This window comes from Lissotriton vulgaris, chromosome 11 (assembly GCF_964263255.1).
Source record: "Lissotriton vulgaris chromosome 11, aLisVul1.2, whole genome shotgun sequence".
Lineage (NCBI taxonomy): Eukaryota > Metazoa > Chordata > Amphibia > Caudata > Salamandridae > Lissotriton > Lissotriton vulgaris.
In genome coordinates, this window is record NC_141699.1 from 426,945,058 (window position 1) to 426,970,120 (window position 25,063).

The 25,063-nt window shown below is 46.7% G+C and overlaps 1 protein-coding gene and 1 pseudogene across 1 annotated transcript in view; one reads left to right on the forward strand and one right to left on the reverse strand.

Annotated features, from left to right (window-relative positions):
* Positions 1–25,063, forward strand: part of SLC23A2 (solute carrier family 23 member 2) — a 1,215,437-nt gene that overhangs the window by 342,860 nt on the left and 847,514 nt on the right. The gene's annotated exons all lie outside the window — the stretch shown is intronic.
* Positions 11,080–15,123, reverse strand: LOC147679947 (uncharacterized; annotated as a pseudogene).

The following is a 25,063-nucleotide window of genomic DNA, read 5'->3' on the forward strand; positions in this document are numbered from 1 at the left end:
ACATTTACCACAACATCCTACTGATTTGGGAAGGGGATGAAGTTGGATTGCAAAATTTCTGAATGGTTGAACACGTGGTCTGAAGACTTCAAATTTACGATCACATGTAACAGAAACACCATGGATTTCTTAGACATCTCCATAAGGGTATCAGAAGACCACCTATACACCACATTGTATAGAAACCCTGCCGAAAGGAACTAGTTACTAAGATACACCAGTCATCATAACAGGAGCCTCAGAGACAAGCTTCCATTCGGGCAGTTCCTGCGCATCCGCAGGAACTGTACCTGGAAAGAAGACTACTTTAGGGAGTCAGACGATCCATTCACTCGCCTACTTGAAAGAGGATATCCTAAAAAACTGGTTACTCGAGCCAGAAAAATAGCCTGGTACCAAGACAGTGAGACATTATTAACACCCGAAACATAAAGACAAAACTCTGACAGAATGATCTGTATTACAACGTATTGCACGCAAAGTAACAGGGTAAAGAAAATTATCAACGCCAACTGGAAGCTCATATCTGATGAGTTAGGAATCCAGGACCCACCCATGCATGCCTTTAAGAAGGCTAAAAACGTACGAGATCATATTGTACGCTCCATGCTAGATTCCCCACCAAGCCCCACTATTCAATTGATGTGGAACCTACCCAGTATACTAGGCCACTTCAAATGTACACATTGCAAGGCTTGCAAAATGACAATGGAAACCAAGCAATTTAGGTACAGGAACCATGACATCCAGATCAAAAGACATAGTAACTGCAATTCCAAAGATGTAATTTATGCGATCGTCTGCCCCTGTAATCTAGTATATGTGGGTCAAACTCAACAGAAGGTGAAAACCAGAATATTGCAGCACTCTAGTCGTATCCGATGCGGCACACCAGGGGCACCCCTTGTTGAACACTTTAAAGAACATTCCCATCCTCCCGAATCCATCAAATGGCTAGTCCTAGTGAAAGTAACACTGGGACCAAGAGGGGGTGACATAGGGTCACTTCTCAATGTCAGCGAATGTAAGATGATGTTCTTGCTGGACACCGTGAATAATGGACTAAATGAGTTGGAGGGCAGAAATGCACAGTTAGCAGGTCTAACAGAGTAAGGCAATCACTCAATACCAACAATGTTCCCCTTGTCATTTATTTAAAATGTACTCTGCTGGATCTACCATACCTATGAATAACCATGTGGGATATTTTTGGACATCTTATCCAGATACCTTATGAATATTGTAAATATCAAATCTAGGAAATATTATGTGCCTCTTGAGAGAGAGCGTGTAAATAGCTATTGGGTAACCCAGTATCCCTCAGAACCCGGGCAAGACAATTTAGTATCAACAATGGTTCTGTTGGGCATGCAAGCTGATTACTTCAAAATATATATCCATCTTTTCAAGGTTGTTTAAATTATTTTGTACAATCATCAGATGACAGCATCTGTCAAAAAGAAAAAAGCAAATCCCGTAACAAGGAGAACAGTGTAATACCGTATTTTTAATCACTGAATTATTTTCATTCATGAATATCTTGCTTTTGATATATATAAATTAAGCAAAACAATTCAACATAACTTCATAACAAGCAGCGCATATAAATAAGGTGCATGCAATGTGACCAGTGGTGCATTTGTGAAAGGGTGAATTATATACATCAAGTGAGTGAAGGGAGGGGGAGGGGGAGGGTTCGTGGTGTTTTTTACTCAACACTTTACAGGCCATTTTCCATATTTAATTGTAATACAGTTAGTATGCCACTTTTTTTGGCCTTAATAACTGAATGTTCTGGACTGGCCCGCTGGTGGTAATATCGTTGACGTTTTGACCCTTGGACGCCTTAGTTCTGGGGTCTGGGGCGGGTCTTCTTCAGGACTTAAGAGGGTGGGGTAGTGAGATTGCGCCTGTTGATCAAAGGGATTAAATCATCAGGACGGGATTCATGCGAAATAGTAAAATTATTTAAAAACCGGTGAGCACTCCAAATGGCCATGCACTCACCTATGGGCCATTCTTGAGTTCAGCGCCATGTGGGTGTGTGGATTGATGACCCCTCAGTTCGAGCCATCCGGATTCTGTTAAATTAAATTTAGGAAGCATAAGAACAAATATGCTTCAGCCAAAGAGATTTAAGTGAACAGTGGTTGGGTTTTAAATTGGTCCGATCGGTTATCACTCGTAAAGGACTCACCCTGATGAATGAGAATAGCGAGTCCCTGTCCGCTTATCTCTGCTGGTCGGGTATCAGGAACAAAAATGCCGCCGAAGGTATCCGGGGCGCTCTTTATCTAAACATCAGCCGCCTCAATTTGAGCGATCTGGAAAGAGAAGTTAAGGGAGCTGTCAGCGCGCCCTCCATAATGTAAGGAAGGCAACACGCTAATTAGTACGCGTCCTTCACAGAGTTGAAAAAACAAACTCTACGCGTGGGGAGCACTAGGGAATCTCACCTGAGTTCGCATTAGTCGTATTGAGTCGTTGTGCAGTCCCGCGCACTGGGTAGATCCCTCTGATGCACAGATCGGCAAATCGCGGAAGTGATGGCCAGTACCAACTAGTATTTCTTACCTCGAGGATGCAGTAACGCGGAACCCTCGTTGCAAGGCAACCGAAGGGCTCCGTGTCTGTGAGAACGTCCTCGTCACTGGGGCAGCCTCGCTTTCCTTGTTGCTAAGAGACATTCGGGTGCTTCAGATAACGTTTAAGCGCACACCGTCTGTGATAATGCAGAAAGGCTTATATAATTTGTACTCAATAGCTGTGTGGGCCAGGGTAACGTGCAGAACATATTTACAGCAAAATTGGCATTATTAAAGATTCAGTAAATAGGCATAAAATGCACCTCAGCACTTTTCGGACAAATACAACCTGATCACATGTAATTAGAATATATCTCATGCGACATTGTCATTTTTCTAAACACACATATCTAGATCTACAATGGGTCACTGCTTGAGTAGCATTCAATTACATCGTAGCGTCTATAATACTTTTGGGATCAAACAGATTGACAGTTGGATTCATAACATGCAAATTCAGATCAGTTGAATAAAGGAAGAACATCAAGATGTATACGAAGTGCATATTGTTTACATATCCTTTCGAACGGCGTTAGTTGGGGAGAAAGCGAGGAATGATGGTCACAGTTGCCCCATTTGTAAGAGAGATTTTTGAAACATGGAACAGCTGGGCGGACTGGTGGTCACAGTTGCCCCATTTGTCTAGCAGTCTCCTCCCTTTCATTTAATCCTTCCTGTACTGCATTTAAAGAGTGTATCCATCTGCACTCTTTGTAGTTGAGTGATCTAGAAATGGAACCACCTCTGACGCTAGGCATTACTTTCTCCACAACCCACCACTTGACATCTTCTGCTGTATGATTGTGGGTCTTAAAGTGTTCAACCAGTGGTGCTCCCACAGTATTGCACCTGATTCTGCTCTTATGCTGTAAAACCCGGGTTTTAACCTTCTGCTTTGTCTGACTTATTGTCCCGGGGGTGCCGGGTTGGAAGGATTTTCGACCACCTGAAGGGGGGCTGGTGGGGTGAATAGAAACACTGGTGCCTTCAATAAGGGTTTTAGTGAAGGCTTTATTGGAATATATGTCTTTTTCATGAAACAAAAGATGGGGAACTCAGTCTCTTTATAAGGGGTGTCTTCAGGATGCTTTGGGGTTCTGGCGGTCTTCCAGGAGGGGCATCTCTGCACAGAGGTCCTCTCGTCGTTGACCGTAAAAAGAAAAGGATAAACACGAGTCACATACAGTACTCGGGGAAGTGTGATAAGGGCCGGGAGTGAGGGTACACAATCCGTGTAAAGTGCTCATTCTCTTCCAGGGGATCCTCATCAATAGTCATAAGCATTAGAATATTCCCACCCATGCGCGGGACCCCGGAAACACTATATTATATGTGCCCCACATATATATACACATATATATATAAATAATATATATATAAAAATAAGCAATAGCAGCCAAATCACATTAGAGCTGAAATATGCTGTGAAGAATTTCCACCATACATGTATAATAAGCATTAGAAACATGAGAAACAACACCAAAGATTGTTTAGAAATTGTTTTAATGCTCAGAAAGCAGTAGAAATTCTCATAACTCACTGGAAGCATAGGAAGCTCCCAGGCTGCATTGCAAACACACAGTCTAAAAAGACTGAAAAGCTAACCTGTAGCTGAATAGCAATAAACTGACACCGTGCCTTTAAGGCACTCATGACCCCCAGTATCCCATCATGCCCCAGGGGTGACAGTTAGGTCAGTTGTTCTTTCCGGCTCCTTCAGTGAAGGACCCTGGTTACACAGCTCCACTATTTTTCTGGTTTTTGACAGAAAAATACTTCTTTTTTGACAACTTTTACTCTTACTTCGACATTTAACATCTAGTCAAGTAAGATTCTGCTTGTTTTCAGCAGTTTAGTGAACATTTTCCTCTGAGAATGCCTTCACTCTTTGATAAATGTCCTTCTTGTGGCAACAAGAAGGCAAAATCAGACAACCACGACGTCTGTATCCTTTGTCTGCCTGAAGATCATGATCCAGGCACCTGTCCACATTGTGAGAACCTGTCAGGAAGGACTCTCAAGGACAGGGAAAGGATTCGAATTTATGGCCTGGCTCACAGGGCTTCAAGAGGAAGATCTCCAGTGAAGAAGGGCTCCAAGAAGACTCATACATCTTCAAGAAAGAAGTCTTCATACCCTTCAACTTCAGCGTCGGGCTCGGCGCTGAAAGAAAAACCACAGGAGAAGTTTTCCTCTTCAAAACTACAGTCGACGGCGGGCTCGCCATCTAGGAGAAGACCAGGTACGTCGACGACGTTGAAAGATCCAGCTCCGTCGTCGAAATCCCCTCCGCCGTCGTCAACCGGGCGACGATCGGCGTCGAGGAAGGCTACTCCGCCACCGTCAACCGGGCGACGGTCAGCGTCGAGATCCATTACCCCTCCGCCGTCGTCAACCAGGCGAAGACCGGCGTCGAGAAGTGTGACCCCTCCGCCGTCGTCCAAGAAGCGACGATCGGCGCCGAGGACCAAGACCCCTCCGCCGTCGACAGTAGCTCGTCGATCGGCGTCGAGGACGCAGTCTCCGTCAGTGCAGCATCAGCGCTCGGCGTCGAGGGTGCCCAATACCCCTCCGCCGTCGTCGCACAGGCATTCGAGGCAGAGATCTCCGTCGACGGCCGACCATCGCCGTTCAACGTCGAGGCAGAAGGCTCCGTCGACGACAGGACCGCGTCGTTCGACGTCGAGAGAGAAGCTTCCGTCGACGACAGGACATCGTCGTTCGACGTCGAGAGAGAAGCTTCCGTCGACGACAGGACATCGTCGTTCGACGTCGAGGCAGAGAGCTCCGTCGACGGCCGGTCATCGCCGTTCGACGTCGAGGCAGAGGGCTCCGTCGACGGCTACTCATCGCCGCTCGACGTCGAGAGACTACAGATCCTCTCATGGACATTCGGGGTTGAGATTGTTTGATCCTCCGACTCCCCGAAGGCGTACGACGACGAGAAAAGATCACTCGACGTCGAGGCATTCAGATGCAATCATGGTGACGGAATCTGCGTCTCATCATTCATCTTATCGGTCCTCTGGCTCCTCAACTGAACATTCAAGGTCCAGAAGCCCTATACACAGAACTCCTGCGCGTCGACCAGATCCATCGGCAGAACGCATCAGGCTGTCACCTAGATGGAACAGATCTTTGGACCATTGGCGAGATGCTGGGGCTACCAAGCGTATGCAGGAATATGCTAGCCCACACCACAGGTCTCCTCTCCAAGATCTGGTGGAGGAGATGGACAGGCGTAGCCCTCCCAGGCGCAAATCCCCTGTGAGAATACCCACCAAAGCGCCCAGAAGATCCCGATCTCCTAGAGGGGAACATCGAATGAAAGGTCGGATAAGGTCTCGCTCTCCTAGGGGCAAATCGCCCGTGAGATCACCAGCCAGATCTCCCAGAACATCCCGATCTCCTAGAAAGGAACCTCGGACGGAAGATCGGATCAGATCTCGCTCCCCTAGACGGGAGGAGCGTTCAAGAAGGTCACGGGAGCGGAGACTCAGTGCTCACCGTAGACGTCGACGTACTCCGTCTACTTCTTCAACCTCTTCTACCAGATCGTCAAAGAGGGACTACTCCCCGACGTTGACGGACAGTCCTGCGTCCAGGTCCTCCCCAGTGGATGACATTGGCACGTATCTGGATGTGCTGCAAAGAGGTGCGCTTAAACTGAACATCGAGATGTCTGTCCCTCAAGTAACAACGACAGTCATTTTTGAAACTTTACACAAAAAGGCCATCTCCAGACCTCTGCTGCCTTTAGTCCCGGGGATTATGGACCCTGTCAAGGAGGTTTTCCTAACCCCAGCAACAATCAGAGCAGTACCGGCCCGCATTCAGAAGAAGTACAAACCGGCGGCCTCTGACCCGGTGTTTGTAAAATCTGACCCTCCAGCAGACTTTGTGATTGTGGCAGCGGCGAGGAAGACACATGCGGTTGCTGGTTCCTCTTCAGTCCCGCCAGATAAGGACAGCAAAACTCAAGACTCCTGGGGTCGAAAGGTTTGCAACTCCGCTGCTTCCACTCTTAAGGTCGCTAGTGCAGCTGCGCTTCTGGGACGATATGACAGAGCCTTATGGGACTCGATGGAAAGATTCAAAGCCAAGCTGCCAAAAGAGGATCAGCAGGACTTTGAAGAAACTGTTACAGAGGGTGTCTGGTGGCGAATCAGATGATAAGCACGGCCGCGGATGGGGCGTTGCTTTCGGCTCATTCCTATTCCCATGGAGTTTGTGCCAGAAGATCGGCCTGGTTGCGCCTTACAGGTCTGAAACCGGATGCTCAGCATCGGATTCTGAATCTTCCCTTTTCGGGTTCCGCTCTCTTCCGAGAACATGCGGACGAAGAGATGACCCGAATGAAGACTGAGCTGGATACGGTGAAGGCGGTGGGCTTGGAGAAGAAAAAGGAATTCAAGCGCTGCTTCAAGACCAACAGGGGGAGAGGGGCTCAACAGAGGGTTCAAACCCCTCAGTGGTCCCAAAACAAAACTCAAGGGAAACCCCAGTTCCGTGGCGAGCCCAGCAGAGGTAGAGGAGGTCACCAACAGTCCTCCAACACCACAAGAGGAGGAAAGGCCTGAACAGAGGCTTCCTCTGACGCCGTTGCCCACTCCAGTGGGAGGAAGTGCTTCACAACACCTGGCAGAGTGGGTCAGCATCACAAAAGATCAGTGGGTGCTGAGTATACTGCGCAATGGATACAGGATAAGTTTCCGTGTTCTTCCAAAGAGCATCCCTCCAAAGAGCTCTTGCCCTCACCAGCTAAGCTTGTTCCGACGAGAGGTGAAAATCCTGCTGCAAAAAAGAGCGATAGAAGAGGTTCCTCTCGCTCTAAGAGGAAAAGGAGTTTACTCCAGATATTTCCTTGTCCCCAAAAAAAGATCAGGAGGACAAGTTCAGACCAATACTCGACCTACGACTATTAAACAAAGTCATCGTCAAGGAAAAGTTCCGCATGTTAGCGCTACACCAAATATGTCCACATCTTCAAGCCGGAGATTGGATGTGTTCGGTGGATCTGCAAGATGCGTACTTTCACATCCTGATTGCGCAACAACATCGCAAGTACCTAAGGTTTGTCGGAGGGAACAAACACTACCAGTACAAGGTGTTACCCTTCGGTCTCAAGTCCGCACCAGGAGTCTTCACCAAATGCATGGCAGTGGTGGTGGCTTTTCTTCACAAGAAGGGTCTCTTCATTTACCCATACCTGGACGACTGGCTCCTAAAAGGTCCATCTCCGGTACAAGTAACGCACGATCTGCAACTGTGCCTGCACCAGCTACACAGACTCGGCCTCCATGTGAACCTGGAGAAGTCAGTCTAGCGGCCTACACAGTCCATCCACTACCTAGGCTCCGTTCTGGACACAAGCTTGGGAAAAGCGTTTCCTTCGGAGGAGAGACTTATTTCCATGAAACAGAAATGTGGGATTCTGCTAGAGTCTCGGCTTCCAACAGCCCGACAAGTAGCATCTCTGCTGGGTTCCATGGCGTCCTGCATTTTTCTCATCCCAAACGCCAGGCTGAGAATGCGTTCTCTACAACAGGCTCTGGAGGATCAGTGGGACCAGGCGACAGGACGCTGGGAAGATCGAATCAATCTTTCCCAGGCGACAAAAGAGACCATCAGATGGTGGACTCGGAGAAAGAATGTGACGGTGGGGGTGCTGTTTCACCAAGCCATTCCTTCCCAGTCTATAGTGACGGATGCCTCCCTGCAAGGCTGGGGAGCGCACATGGGTCCGCTTCAGATTCAAGGCCAGTGGTCTGCGCAGGAGCAGACATTCCACATCAACATGCTGGAACTCAGAGCGGTTTTCCTGGCTCTCAAAGCTTTCCTACCAGCGATCAAATCCAACTCGGTCCTGGTTCAGACGGACAATACGACCACCATGTTCTATCTGAACAAACAAGGAGGCACAAGATCTCGCCCACTATCTCGAGAGGCTCAGACAATCTGGCATTGGCTCCTCTCTCGAGGTCTCACAGTAGTGGCAGTGCACCTTCCAGGCGAGTTGAACGTCAAGGCAGATGCACTCAGCAGGCACTTCGAAGATCAGCCAGACTGGGTGCTAAGCGACGAAGTAGTAGAAGAGCTTTTTTGTTGCTGGGGTCGTCCATCCATAGACTTGTTTGCAGACGACGAAAACACCAAATGCCACGCCTTCGCGTCCAGGTTCCACTGGCCAGGGACGCAGGGGAACGCTCTACTGTTGGATTGGGCAGGGATGTTCGCATACGCGTTTCCTCCCCTAGCTCTGATTCCGAGAGTAGTTTCCAAGCTCCTCAGGTCGAACATGGAAATGATCCTGATTGCTCCGGATTGGCCTCGGCAGTGGTGGTATCCGGACCTTCTACATCTGTCTGTGTGTCCACACAAACGGCTCGCTTGCAGGCCGGACCTGTTGAGCAAGATGAACGGGAGGATAATGCATCCCAACCTCCCATCATTGAATCTAACAGCATGGCTCCTGAGGTCCTGCAATATGGACATTTCAACTTGCCTCCCGAATGCATGAACATTTTAAAGGAGGCTAAGAGACCTTCCACGAGAGCGTCCTATGCGTTCAAGTGGAAAAGATTTTACTTGTGGTGTAGAGATCATCATTTGGATCCGACTAAGGGACAGGAGGACGTCATCTTACCATACCTCCTTTCCCTCGCAACTGCTGGTTTAAAGTACACTTCAATTAGAGTGCATTTGTCAGCTATTGTAGCATACAGAAAATCACCTGATCAGATGTCTTTCTTTCAGGTTCCAGTGGTCAAGGACTTCCTCCATGGGTTGAAGAAAGTGTTTCCCCCTGTGCGAAATCCTTCTCCCCCGTGGGAATTGAACCTAGTTCTATCAAGGTTAATGTCTCCACCTTTCAAGCCCATCCACAAGGCTTCCTTACAACATCTCTCTTGGAAGGCAGCTTTTTTGGTGGCGATTACCTCTGCGCGCAGAGTCAGTGAGATACAAGCGCTCTGTGCGAAGGAACCATTTACTATATTCCACCACAACAGAGTAGTCCTAAGGGCTCACCCATCTTTCTTGCCTAAGGTCATCTCTGATTTTCATATAAATCAGTCTATTTCCCTCCCTTCCTTTTTTCCAAATCCTGCGACCCCAGCCGAGCGGTCACTTCACTCCTTAGATCTTAAGAGAGTACTTAAGTTTTATTTGGAAAAGACTAAAGGGATTAGGAAAACAGACCAACTGTTTGTGAACTATGGCTCAATGAGAACAGGTTTTCCAGCGGCCAAGTGGTCCATCTCCAGATGGATTGTCTCTTGCATTAAGTTGGCCTATCAGCTAGCAGGCAAACCTTTGTTGATGTCTCCAAAAGCGCATTCCACTAGAGGGAAGGCCGCTACAGTAGCTTTCTTGCATGACATCCCAATGTCGGAAATATGCAAGGCGGCAACCTGGAAATCAGTTCATACCTTTACGAGGCATTACTGTCTCGAATCTGATTCCAGGGCCGATACTCAAGTAGGGCAAGCCTCCTTGAGGAATCTGTTTGGGTAGTCTATCGTCTACTCAGACTTATTGATGAGATTACTGTCTTATCATTCCTTTGCCCGCAGGGATGAGGAGAGGCTCGCTACTCTATTCTAATGCTTATGACTATTTATGAGGATCCCCTGGAAGAGAAGGATTAGTTACTTACCTGTAATCCTAGTTCTCTTCCAGGGGTATCCTCATCAAAGTCATAAGCAACCCTCCCGCCTCCCCGGGCAAAGGATACACTTTAATAAGGAGATATTGTTAACCTATATGTTATTGGGTTTGTTTTCAGTCTCCGAAAAGAACAACTGACCTAACTGTCACCCCTGGGGCATGATGGGATACTGGGGGTCATGAGTGCCTTAAATGCACGGTGTCAGTTTATTGCTATTCAGCTACAGGTTAGCTTTTCAGTCTTTTTAGACTGTGTGTTTGCAATGCAGCCTGGGAGCTTCCTATGCTTCCAGTGAGTGAGTTATGAGAATTTCTACTGCTTTCTGAGCATTAAAACAATTTCTAAACAATCTTTGGTGTTGTTTCTCATGTTTCTAATGCTTATTATACATGTATGGTGGAAATTCTTCACAGCATATTTCAGCTCTAATGTGATTTGGCTGCTATTGCTTATTTTTATATATATATTATTTATATATATATGTATATATATATATATATGTGGGGCACATATAATCTAGTGTTTCCGGGGTCCCGCGCATGGGCGGGAATATTCTAATGCTTATGACGAGGATACCCCTGGAAGAGAACTAGGATTACAGGTAAGTAACTAATCCATATTACAAAGGGGCGTGCTTAGGAGTGCTCGTGCTCAGGTAGGGGACGTCGCTTACTGGATTCACACCGGGGGCTGCCTCCGCCTCCCAACCCAACCCGCGACCCGGCCCCGTACCTCTCGAAGCCACGCTCCTCCCGTGGGCGCGTGGCAGGGCGAAGCGTCCAACCGTTGGCCTCCTGGCTTGTCGTTCTCGTTCTCTCTGCCTTCTCAAACCCGTCCTGCTTCATCCTCAATGTTTTTCTCCGCCGGGGAATCGCCGTCCGCCTTCTTGCTGGAGCTTCCGCCTTTTGTCGTCACCAGGGGCGGAGTCTCGTAGTCCCGATCCGCTGCCTTAAAGGAGCCGAACGCGGCAACCTCGTCTGGCCAGTCTTTCTCGGGGTCCTCGTACCAAGTGCAGGTTTGCGGCTGTGGGAAAAAGGTGCAGGGTAAAAGGGGGGTGGCGGACCACCAGTCCTCGGGTGGAATTGGCTCCTGTTTGCTGGACCCATGACACACCTCCCCCCCTGGCTTCTCCTGTTCGGGGAGAAGGAACACACGGGAAAGGAAGTCCGCATTACCATTGTCCTTCCCTTTTCGGTGTTGAACCGTAAAGGAGTATGGCTGCAAGGATAGAAACCACCTTAAAACCCGGGGGTTGTGGCTGCTATTTTGATGTATCCATTTCAGGGGGGCATGGTCTGTATGTAGGATGAATGGTTTACCTTCCAAGTAGTATCTTAATTTCTCTATGGCCCACTTTATAGCCAGGGCCTCTCTCTCAATGGTGGAGTATCTACACTCCCTGGGGAATAACTTCCTGCTCACATACAGAATTGGATGTTCAACCCCCTCTTTGTTGACTTGGGACAATACTGCTCCTATCCCCTGATTTGAAGCGTCGGTGGCTAACAAGAAGGGCTTAGTATGATCGGGAAACACCAGAACGGGTGCAGTAGTCATGGTGGTTTTTAGGGTTTGGAAAGCATTCAAGGCTTCAGGGGAGGGGTGACTAAATTCCTGGGTCTTGGTGTCTTTTCTGAGCATGTTTGTTAAGGGGGCAGCCAACTCAGCAAAACAGGGAATGAAGCGGCGATAGTATCCGACCAATCCAAGGAAGGCTTGTAGGTCTCTTTTGGAGCTGGGAAATGGGACTGCAGCTATCGCTCGCACTTTCTCACTTTGGGGAGCAATGGTTCCCTCGCCTAGTACATATCCCAGGTAGTTCACACTCTGGAAAGCGGCTCGTGATTTCTTTGCGTTGATATGGAGTCCTGCTCTCCGAAGGGCTGTAAATATAGTTTGCAAATGCCGAAGATGCTCCTCCCACTCCTGACTGTAGATGACGATGTCATCTAAGTAAGCTGAGCTAAAGGCGGTATAAGGCTGTAAGACCCGGTTCATAAGGCGTTGAAACGTCGCGGGCCCCATGCAGGCCGAACGGAAGAACTGTGAACTCAAATGCCCCGTCGTCCGTCACGAAGGCGGTTTTCTTCCGATCCTCCTCACGAAGAGGCACCTGCCAATACCCCTTCGTGACATCGATGGTCGTGATGTATTTGGCATCGCCAATTTTCTCGATCAAATCATCCACCCTAGGGATAGGGTAGGTATCAAAGTGAGAGACAGCGTTAAGGGCCCGAAAGTCCATACAGAACCGTTTAGTTCCGTCGGGTTTAGGAATCATTACAATTGGCGAGTACCAATGGCTCTGGGAGGGCCGGATGACCCCCAACTTGAGCATGTCATGGACTTCCTGACGCCCAGCCTCTTTCCGAGCTGCGGGAATTCTGTATGGTCTCTGTTTCACTACTTCTCCCGGAAGTGTTTCAATACGGTGTTCTGCTAGGTCAGTTCTTCCGGGTAAGTCTGAAAACACGTCGGCATACGGCTTCAAAGTTTCTGTCAAGTCGTTCTTCTCTTTGGAGGTTAACGCCGGGTTCACTACCAGGTGTTCCAAGGTTGAGGTGTTGGGGACGCTAGTCTGTCCCATGAAATGGTCCGCTCGGGGTACCGGTCCCAGCCATTCCTTCAAGAGGTTGATGTGGTACGTTTGGGATTTGGAGGGCGACAGGCGCAGTCTGTAGGTGGTTCTTCCAATGGACTCAATAACCCGAAAGGGGCCTTGCCACTCGTTTTTGTTCTTGTTATTGAGGGAGGGCAACAACACGAGAGCCCACTTTCCTACGTCTAAGGTTCTCAACCTCTTTCCCTGGTCGTACGTTTTTTTGTATCTCTCCTGTTGGTGATCCATAGAGGAGTAGGCAAGTTCTCGGAGCTTTCCTAGTCTAGTTCTTAGCTGAGTGGTGTATTCCAGCATGCTCTTCTGTTCTTGGGATACCTTGTTTTCCCACATTTCTTTAGTGATGTCTAGGAGACTCCTTGGTAGTCTAACATACAAAAGCTCGAAGGAAGAACATCCCAGACTGCTTTGTTTCTGTGCCCGTATGACGTACAGGGCAATGGGCAGGAGTCGGTCCCAGGTGGGTCCCTCGGCCGTCAGCATTTTCTTCAGGGTTTGCTTAAGGGTCTGGTTGTACCTCTCCACTAGGCCATCGGTTTTTGGATGATACACCGATGTTTTCAGATGTTTGATATCCAAAGAGGCACAAACCTCTTTCATAAGTTTTGATGTAAAAGGGGTCCCCTCATCCGTCAGCACTTCTTTGGGGAACCCAACGTGAGAAAATAGTTCTACGAATTTCTCGGCAATGGCTGCTGTTGTGGTGGTTCGCAAGGGAAAAGCTTCTACGAACCGGGTCGCGTAGTCGACAATCACCAATGCATACAAATGTCCGCGACCTGTCTTTGGCAGGGGCCCGATTATATCCATGCCGACTCGCTCGAACGGTACCCCTATGATGGGCATCCTTTGTAAGGGCGCAGCCGGGGTCGGTGGGTGTTTCGCCTTTGGCAAATTTCGCATTGAGCACAGAACTCCTGTACATCTTTATAGATCCCCGGCCAAAAGGAATTCCTGAGGATGCTGTCTGTGGTTTTCTCCTTGCCTGTATGGCCGGCCGTTAAATGGGCATGAGCAAAAAAGAGCACCTGTTCCCTAAAGGACCGGGGCACCAACAGTTGCAGGTCTCCCTCGGATCTGGCTTGCCTGTACAGTAAATCGTTCCTAATCAGGAGCCGGGGGTAAGTCTGGGAGGCGAGACCATCTGAGTTGTGGGCGTTCTCCCATGCGTGGAACAGGGTTCTATCTTCTCCCTGAGCAAAGCGAAAGCTCCTGTCTATAACCCAGGGTTCTGGTGACAAATAAGACGGTACGTTCTCCCTATTCATTGGTCTGGACAGGAATTCCCTAAAGAGAGAAAGGAATTCGGGATTGTCTGTCCCTAAGATCATGTCTTCAGGTAGGGAATCCACCACCCCCACCCGGACTGTACACAGATCTCTGTCCGGTAGGGTTATTGTGATAGATGCAACGGGGTAGGGCTTCACATCCCCGTGGACACACCTAATGTATACAGGATTCTGGGGATTCATCTGCTCAGAAGTGACGAAACTCGTCTGGACGACGGATTGTCGGCACCCTGAATCTAATAGGGCTTTTACTCTACAACCATTCATCCACATACTCACGTAGAACATGCTGCCCATTTCCGCTGAGTACATCACTGTCCGTGGAAGATAGCCGACTTCCATGGGTTCCTCTTGGCTCTTTCTTTTGGGGCACTTTCTCGCTATGTGGCCCCACTCCCCACACTCAAAGCATTGGGGTCCTTTATTTATAGGAGTCATCAGTCCTGTGGGTTTGAATATTCTAGGAACCTCTGGTACTACTTTCGGTCTTTTGTCCAGCTTTGAGGGAGGCAGTGTCTTGGAGGTCTTTTCGTGCTCCCAAGGAGTAGGCTTAGGTTGGGCTCGGGCGTACTGCGAGGCCATTTCTATGGCTTGTTCCACCGTAATCCCTACATGTTGTCGCAGCCATCGTTGGGTGGCATAGGGCAATGCCTCCATAAATTGTTCGAGCTAGATCTTATTCAGAATGTCCTCTTTAGTACAGACGTCTGGGCGTAGCCACTTGTCGGCCGCCATTTTTAACCTAAAGAACAGGGTCTTAGGGTTCTCCCCTTGAACCCCCCTTTCCTTTCGAAAGCGTACTCTATAGGCCTCCTGGTCTAGTCCTAAGTGATCCAAAATGACCATTTTAATGGTCGCATATGGGGTGGTCCCCAGGGGGTTGGCTGCTTGATACGCTGATTGTGCTTCAGCCGTAAGAAGGGGAGCGAAAAAAAACGGCCATTTCTCTTCGGGCCAGCTCATGGCTCGAGCTGCCCTCTCAAAGTTCAAAAGAAATGCATCAGGATCTTCGCCGGGCACATATTTCTGAAGTGCAATCCCTAGGGGCTGTGTACGCGGACCTCGCCGGTAGAGGACTGGGAGATGGGCGGCAGAGACTTGATGCCTTCCACGTGTGCAGTTATAGTCTTAGTGAACAGTTCCCTGTCTGCCTGGGCCATTGTCAGCTGGCTTTCCACGGCCCATTCAAGTTTTTCTTGCCCTTTAATGAGGTGGTCGATAAGGGCCTCCATCTTGTCCGGACAGATGGATGTTGGTGGAGATCCCACTTCTGACACCAGTTGTCCCGGGGGTGCCGGGTTGGAAGGATTTTCGACCACCTGAAGGGGGGCTGGTGGGATGAATAGAAACACTGGTGCCTTCAATAAGGGTTTTAGTGAGGGCTTTATTGGAATATATGTCTTTTTCATGAAACAAAAGATGGGGAACTCAGTCTCTTTATAAGGGGTGTCTTCAGGATGCTTTGGGGTCCTGGCGATCTTCTTCCAGGAGGGGGCGTCTCTGCACAGAGGTCCTCTCGTCGTTGACCATGAAAAGAAAAGGATAAACACGAGTCACATACAGTACTCGGGGGTGTGATAAGGGCCGGGAGTGAGAGTACACAATCCGTGTAAAGTGCTCAATATTACAAAGGGGCGTGCTTAGGAGTGCTCGCGCTCAGGTAGGGGACGTCGCTTACTGGATTCACACCGGGGGCTGCCTCCGCCTCCCAACCCAACCCGCTACCCGGCCCCGTACCTCTCGAAGCCACGCTCCTCCCGTGGGCGCGTGGCAGGGCGAAGCGTCCAATCGTTGGCCTCCTGGCTTGTCGTTCTCGTTCTCTCTGCCTTCTCGAACCCGTCCTGCTTCTTCCTCGATGGTTTTCTCCCCGGGGAATCGCCGTCCGCCTTCTTGCTGGAACTTCCGCCTTTTGTCGTCACCAGGGGCGGAGTCTCGTAGTCCTGATCCGCTGCCTTAAAGGAGCCGAACGCGGCAACCTCGTCTGGCCAGTCTTTCTCGGGGTCCTCGAGGTCCTTGTACCAAGTGCAGGTTTGCGGCTGTGGGGAAAAGGTGCAGGGTAAAAGGGGGGTGGCGGACCACCAGTCCTCGGTGGAATTGGCTCCTGTTTGCTGGACCCGTGACACATATATAGATTAGGGAACAGGGGCATGTGATGGCATAGATAGCCTGTGTGCTATTGCAATTCGTGAATTGCTTCAGTTCATAGGTTCTTGCATTGTGGGTAAAACTAGACCCCGCTTGACAACAGTCGCATGCCTTGCAGCTACCACATTTATGGTGGCCAGTCAGGGGAGGTTCAGCAAATTTCTCAAATGAGGTTGTTTCGGAGATAATAGAATGGCTTTTACCACTGAGTCTTTTATGCTCTTGCCCCTCTTAAATGCAAACAAAGAATCCTGTGTCATCTAAAGTTCGCTCGGGACCAAGCTCCAATACTTTTTTACGATCTTTTTTTATATCATTGCTCTTTGTGTTGTACGTCGTGACACAAACAATGCCACTGTGTTCTTTGGACTTTTCCTTAGTCTTCAATAGCTCGTCTCTTGGTTGGTACCATGCGTGCTTCTTGGCACGCTTCAGTAGACCCGAAGAGTTTCCACGGCTCTTCAATCTCGTGGTTAGATCATCAGCTTCCCGAAAAAAGTCTTTCCTCTGGGAGCAATTCCTCCTTAGTCTGAGGTACTGCCCATAGGGCAAATTATCCCTCAAATTCCTTGAATGATGGAAGCCGTACATGAGCAACGTGTTCCTCTCCATGGGTTTTCGATACAGATCACTATATAGTAACCCATCTTCCGCCTTGAAAGTCAAGTCCAAGAAGTCGATAGATTCCCTGCTTTGGGCCATTGTGAACTGGATATCTTTGCTTCTGTTATTCAACCACGTCCAGAACTCTTTCAGCTCATTTTCATCCCCAGACCAAATCATTAGGACATCGTCGATGTAGCGTTTCCATACATCGATTTTATCCAGAAACTGATTTGCCAGGTCATATAGATGTTCCTCCTCGTATTTGTCCATGAATATGTTTGCCAGGCTTGGGGCATATGTTGCGCCTTTAGCCACTTCATTGCACTGGTAATAGAATTGTCTTCTGAACACGAAATAGTTCCTCCTCATCGCTATCTCCAGTAGATTAATCAAAAATTCTGTCGGAATCCAGTGTGGTCTATCTCTTTTGTTCAGCGTAGTTCTAATTACCTCAATCGCTCTGTCCTGGGGAATTGACGTATACAGGGAGGATACATCGAGTGTGACTAATATTTGTTTTCCACCATCGAAAGGTTGGCCCTCCAGCAACTGGATGATATGCATTCTGTCCCCCACGTAGGATTTGGTAGTTGGCACCAACGGCTGCAAGAAATGATCAATAAATTGATTCAAGGGTTCGAGGATTGACCCACACCCCGACACTATGGGTCTGCCTGGCAGGTTCTCAAGTCTTTTATGCACTTTCGGCAACGTATATATTGTTGGTATCCTGGGTTCTTGCTGGTAAAGAAAATCGTGTTCATGTTGACTCCGGAATCCCTCCTCCACTGCAGCTTGTGTACTTTCTTCTATGAGAACTTTGATCTCTGTTGTCGGGTCTTTAGGGATCTTACGGTAGCTATCCACTACCTGTAGCTGTTGTTCTATCTCATTTATGTAGTCAGTTGTATTTTGTACCACTATTGCTCCGCCTTTATCCGCCGCCTTTATCACTATGGCATCATTTTTTGCAACGTCATGGAGTGCCATTTTTTCGTCTTTGCTCGTGTTGTATTTAATATATCTCCTTTCTCCCAGCAAATGCATACTGCCTTCCAGGACTATCTTCTCGAAAGCCAATATTCTGTCGCTCATCATGAACGAGGCTGTGGTTAATGTGGAAGGTGGTCTGAAAGGAGTTGCTGCCATCGTGGAGTATAGGTACTTTTGGCAAAGAAATACTTCAATCTGATCTTCTGGAAGAATCTTTGAAGTTCCAATCTCACCTGGAAGGAGTCTGATATGGCTGTTGGTACATATGATAGGCCTCTGGATAAGATGTTAAGTTCTGCTCCAGTCATGGTGTAGTCAGATAAGTTAATAACTGAGTCTTGTTGTAGCGCAATCGTCCTCGCTGGTGTTTCATTATGTGGTGCAATCGGTAGTGCCTCAAGTGAGCTGCAGTTGTCACACCTGTGTGCATGATTGCTACTTCCATGTTTATTGATCGGTCGTTCATCACAGGGTTGGGAAGGATTGTCTGTGCTGTTAATAGCGGTGTCTCAGTGACCAGTTCTATTGTGGGGTCAGTTACCATCTGTAGGTTTGCCTCCTTGTCGATATCTCTCCATGCACCTCTGGTTGGTAAAACCTTACTCTGGGGGTCTCCTGTCCGGCTCTCCCCCTGCCTCCATATCGTCTCGGTCGTTCTCAATTCTGTTGACGGCCACCACCCGTGTTCCCCCTGGGGTGGCTGTCCCCTAAAAAATACTGGGGACCTTGGTAGTTTGAGCTGCTGGTGGAGGGCCTGTCTGCTTCTGAATCTGAGCTGCTTCCCATAGACGAGTCTGAGAAAGTATTAAACCTATGCGGACCCTTTCTCCCCTTGTTGGTGTAGAAGCCCTGGCTATCCTGCTGATAGTATTCGTCCACAAGATAGGGGTATGTTAGTTTCTTATCGTAATTCCTTACGTCTTTACTGAGTTTGTCTAGCTTTCTGCCAAGTGTAATTGTATTAAACTCGGACAAGGTTTTTTCTGCACGCTCCAATGCCTCCTTGGCATTCATGAGTGCAGAATCCCTCAATATCTCACTTTTAAGTTCTGCAATTTCTTGCGTCAATTTCTTCACATATTCGATGGCAGTCTCCACTCCAAGTACCATCCAGTGCCTAGAGCAGTTGTTTGCCACGTAGCTATATCCCTCCCTGAATTTAGGTAAGTCTATAAATATAGCTGGCTCATTGCGAACTTGGAGGCCTTTAGGTATTATATTTGCTTCCAAATATTTGGTCAGGACATGCCCATGGAGACGTGATCTAATTCGTTTTTTCTCGAGTCTCTCTAGTTTGGCTAGTTTAGCACTTAAACCCGCATCTAATGGAGTTCTATCGTTCCCCAGGAGGAAGTTGGAGGCACCCTGATCTTGCATTAGTTTGGCAATGCATTCCTCAGTGTAAGACAAGGTTTCCCTGTCTGACATGTTCAAAGTACATACTAAGTCTTAACAAAACAAACAATACAATATTTCCCCTCAACAGATTCTTATGTAGGAATAGGAAACACAAACAACAATCAATGAGAGTAAAATACCCTTGCAGGTATGCACCTGCACCCTATACTGTAAATCGCTATGGGGTAACCCAGTATCCCTCAGAACCTGGGCAAGACAATTTAGTATCAACAGTGGTTCTGTCGGGCATGCAAGCTGATTACTTCAAAATATATATCCATCTTTTCAAGGTTGTTTAAATTATTTTGTACAATCATCAGATGACAGCATCTGTCAAAAAGAAAAAAGCAAATCCCGTAACAAGGAGAACAGTGTAATACCGTATTTTTAATCACTGAATTATTTTCATTCATGAATATCTTGCTTTTGACATATATAAATTAATCAAAACAATTCAACATAACTTCATAACAAGCGGCGCATATAAATAAGGTGCATGCAATGTGACCAGTGGTGCATTTGTGAAAAGGTGAATTATATACATCAAGTGAGTGAAGGGAGGGGGAGAGTTCGTTGTGTTTTTTACTCAACACTTTACAGGCCAGTTTCCATATTTAATTGTAATACAGTCAGTATGTCACTTTCATTTGGCCTTAATAACTGAATGTTCTGGACTGGTCCGCTGGTGGTAATATCGTCGACGTTTCGACCCTTGGACGCCTTAGTTCTGGGGTCTGGGGCGGGTCTTCTTTAGGGCTTAAGAGGGTGGGGTAGTGAGATTGCGCCTGTTGATCAAAGGGATTAAATCATCAGGACGGGATTCATGCGAAATAGTAAAATTATTTAAAACCCGGTGAGCACTACAAATGGCCATGCACTCACTATGGGCCATTCTTGAGTTCAGCGCCATGTGGGTGTGTGGATTGATGACCCCTCAGTTCGAGCCATCCGGCTTCTGTCAAATTAAATTTAGGAAGCATAAGAACAAATATGCTTCAGCCAACTGGCCACCATAAATGTGGTAGCTGCAAGGCTTGCGACTGTTGTCAAGGGGGATCTAGTTTTACCCACAATGCAAGAACTTATGAACTGAAGCAATTCACGAATTGCAATAGCACACAGGCTATCTACGCCATCACTTGCCCCTGTTCCCTAATCTATATAGGTCAGACAAAGCAGAAGGTTAAAACCCGGGTTTTACAGCATATGAGCAGAATCAGGTGCAATACTGTGGGAGCACCACTGGTTGAACACTTTAAGACCCACAATCATACAGCAGAAGATGTCAAATGGTGGGTTTTGGAGAAAGTAATGCCTAGCGTCAGAGGTAGTTCCATTTCTAGATCACTCAAATACAAAGATTGCAGATGGATACACTCTTTAAATGCAGTACATGAAGGATTAAACGAAAGGGAGGAGACTGCTAGACAAATGAGGCAACTGTGACCACCAGTCCGCCCAGCTGTTCCATAATGTTTCAAAAATATCTCTTACAAATGGGGCAACTGTGACCATCAGTCCTCGCTTTCTCCCCAACTAACTCCGTTCGAAAGGATATGTAAACAATATGCACTTCGTATACATCTTGATGTTCTTCCTTTATTCAACTGATCTGAATTTGCATGTTATGAATCCAACTACCTATCTGTTTGATCCCAAAAGTATTGTAGACGCTACGATGTAATTGAATGCTACTCAAGCAGTGACCCATTGTAGATCTAGATATGTGTGTTTAGAAAAATTATAATGTGGCATGAGATATATTCTAATTACATGTGATCAGGTTGTATTTGTCTGAAAAGTGCTGAGTTGCATTTTATGCCTATTTACTGAATCTTTCAATATTGCCAATTGTGCTGTAAGTATGTTCTGCACGTTACCCTGGCCCACACTGAGCTATTGAGTACAAATTATATAAGCCTTTCTGCATTATCACAGACGGTGTGCGCTTAAACGTTATCTGAAGCACCCGAAGGTCTCTTAGAAACAAGGAAAGCGGCGAGGCTGCCCCAGTGACGAGGATGTTCTCACGTACACGGAGCCCTTGGGTTTCCTGGCAACGAGGGTTCCGCGTTACTGCGTCCTCGAGGTAAGAAATACTAGTTGGTACCGGCAATCACTTCTGCGATTTGCCGGTCTGTGCATCAGAGGGATCTACCCAGTGCACGGGACTGCACAACGACTCAATACGACTAATGCGAACTCAGCTGAGATTCCCTAGTGCTCCCCACGCGTAGAGTTTGTTCTTTCAACTCTGTGAAGGACGCGTACTAATTAGCGTGTTGCCTTCCTTACATTATGGAGGGTGCGCTGACAGCTCCCTTAACTTCTCTTTCCAGATGGCTCAAATTGAGGCTGCTGATGTTTAGATAAAGAGCGCCCGGATACCTTCGGCGGCATTTTGTTTCTGATACCCGACCAGCAGAGATAAGTGGACAGGGACTCGCTATTCTCATTTATCAGGGTGAGTCCTTTACGAGTGATAACCGTTCGGACCAATTTAAAACCCAACCACTGTTCACTTAAATCTCTTTGGCTGAAGCATATTTTTTCTTATGCTTCCTAAATTTAATTTAACAGAAGCCGGATGGCTCGAACTACGCCATACATATGTCTATTGATTTCCTGATTACCATTATATGTTACTTTTGTGATTTATATGTAACACATGTCAATATGTATAAATAACGACGGATAATCTGGATACTGCATCCTCACGTTCAGTTTATATTGTATATACCGGGGGAAATATACAACTTGTTCAAGCACACATCTTAGTTTTAATCATACTAGGTTTTTCATACCCATCCATGACCCAACACACATATCTGTGTCCCTATATCACACTGGTGTAAACTACGCTGACCATTTCCAGCATGACAGCCATAGTAGCACCATCCCACTTGTGCTAGCTCTACCGTTGACGTTGCACATTGAGGATGCTCTGACAGTACGCTTATTCGGTCTCTGCCCCATCACCCGGTCATCATGACGAAGCGTGTTGCGACGTCCACGCGCTCCACGTTTCTCCTTTTAAGACAGACACAGCCGCCTCATTCCGGTTCACTACAATCAAGGTGAAACCTTCCGCAGAGGTAAGCAGGCTGACACAGGGTCTCTCAAATGGGTTGTGACGGGGATCACTTTATGATCGCTACACACAAGGCACACCTTTTTTTGCAGGCCTCTTGACCGCTTCCATCGTTTGTTGTCTTATCGCAGACTCTGTCACCTCACATATATTCAGCATTGCACTGTGATTGAAGAACCGTCTGCTTCTGCCATATTTTATGATAACGCTGTAGTACGAGCACTGTTTTTTCAGTCTTTGTTTCTCAAGGGCCTCATATCGTGAGCCTGTTTTTCAACTACCCCCTAGTGAACGGTAGATTCAACTGTCTGCAGTAACTTTTCGGAACCGCGTTTAGACACCTATACTCTTATACCGACTTTCTACACTGGGCGGTTGGTTATTGGCCCCTGCACAGATGTACATGTACATTTTCTACAAGCACTGTTTTTTGGCAATCATGGTGTCTCTAGCCAATGACGGCTTCATACCGTGAGCCCGTTCTTTCTTTCTCATGCATTCGCCCACCGGCCCCCCAATACCTGTAGTTAGATGTGTTGGTCATTACGTCTGACGCCCCTCCTCAACACAGTCCAATTATACTCTCATACCCATCTCGTTTTACAGATAATAAGGGATTGGTCCCAGCAGCTGCAAGCAGATGACGCTGCACAACTACCTTGGATTTGCTTCTAGGAAACTCGCAATCTGACGCCCACTGGTCAGACACTTCAATTAAGTTGAAGTAAGTAATCAAGCAAGCTCCACCACGCTTTTGTGGAGACACTGTGATTCATACCCGGTCCTACATACAGTTTTATGTTTCCCCTCTCCCTTTAGGAGCTTTCCTGCCCTACACCTTTACTAAATACCGTGGATTTGGTCCCCTGTCATCTTTATACGTAGGTATTCATACCTGATCTATCTAATAGAACACACACCTTTGTAAATACACCCCCCATATGAGGTTTGTCTTCCACAGGAACTCCACCAGTCCTGATGAAGACCCCACCTCAAGGACCACTACCCATCCTGAACTAAGGGATCGAAACGTCGACTACATTTTTAATACAAACTCTAGCGACATCACATAAGATACTGTTTGGGTCCTGTTGAGTTATGTATTTTATTGGGAACATTCTTATCCTGTATGGAAACGTATACATCGAACAACGTTGATGCTTATATGTCACGACAATCTTTCCTTGTCCCTCATCCTCGCTTGAACACTCTATCCTTCTCATCCCCCCCTTTTTCTATGTCACCCAGAGCACTGTACACATATTGCACTTTTATCTCACAGAGCAAATGTAAGGCTCGTATCTGTAAATGCTTTTAGTTGAACTGCATCAGATAACCTTGAACAATACAAAGACACAGACGTGGATTTACTACTACATTTCTATATGTGTTGTGTTTTTTGTGCTATTATAATTTGTATGAAAAGTTTTACGAGCTGCCGCGACCACATTTTTTGATACTGTTTTTATTATGACCCCGGTCCGGTAGTATATATGGGTCAACAACCCCCTTTATATACAACATGCTTAGGCCAAAAGCCTGTGTAACAGGTGGAAAAACAAGCCCATCAATCAATTCAAACATTTCTAAAATTGAATCTTATTCACTTTTTCTTTCTGATTTACTATTCTTTGCCCATCATGGCAAATCATATGTTAACTTGATATTGTAAATATTAGTCCCTTTGTGTCTAGAAAGTATGCATTCAACATTTTAAAGAGTTTGGGTTGAATTTTTCTTAGAATAACTTCATTTGATTGCCTGTCCAAGTGTTGAATAATTTTCCTAAGCAGGTAATCCCTAATTTTCTACTTTGGAATGGTAAATTGTGATTGCAAATCTTAAAATTATCACAATATTCCAACCCGTAACACGTGACCCATAATTGAGACCATAGTATTTTGGTACATGTGAATTCCAGGGATATGAAACGTTTTGGTATGTAATGGTTTACTCCATTAAAGGTGTATTGCGCAGCATCTTAGTTATTTAACTTCTATACCACTTATCCCCCGCATACACTGTAAAAAGTTACAGTCTTCAGTCTACAAAATAGCTTGTAAATAGAGTACGGATTCAGAAAGATTTTGTTTATATTCAGTAAATAAATTGAAAAGAAGGCCATTTTTTCCTCTATAAACAGTTTTTTTTCTCATAATTTTATGACCACCTAGTAATGAAATGAAGTAATCTGACCAACCCATGTTCTTGTAGCAGAGGCAGTTTTTAATATATCAAAATCTGGAGGACAGTTAATTTGTTATGGAATTGACTGAAATTAAAATAAACTAGTTAATTAAAATAATTGATGCTGAACAGTGGTATGTCACCCCATAAAAGTAACTGGCAGCTGGCCTTATATCCTTAACATGAGACAACTATTTATGAGTACCTCATAGTTTAGTTGACTATCCAATCCTCATCCATTTGCACAGTAACACCCGAGATATTGACAGACGCCACTGCCCCCTTAACTGTTACACTTATCTTATATGGAGTCATCACCTTACTTTAATTGGTATTGGAAATTTAGCCAGTTAATGCGTCAAACACTAGAGCCTCACTTTCTATTGTAATTACATCGGACAATCGTTCCATCGATTAGACTAAGATATCTTGATATTGATCAACATCCTACACCCAGGTAAATCTAGATGCTATAAAGGGAGT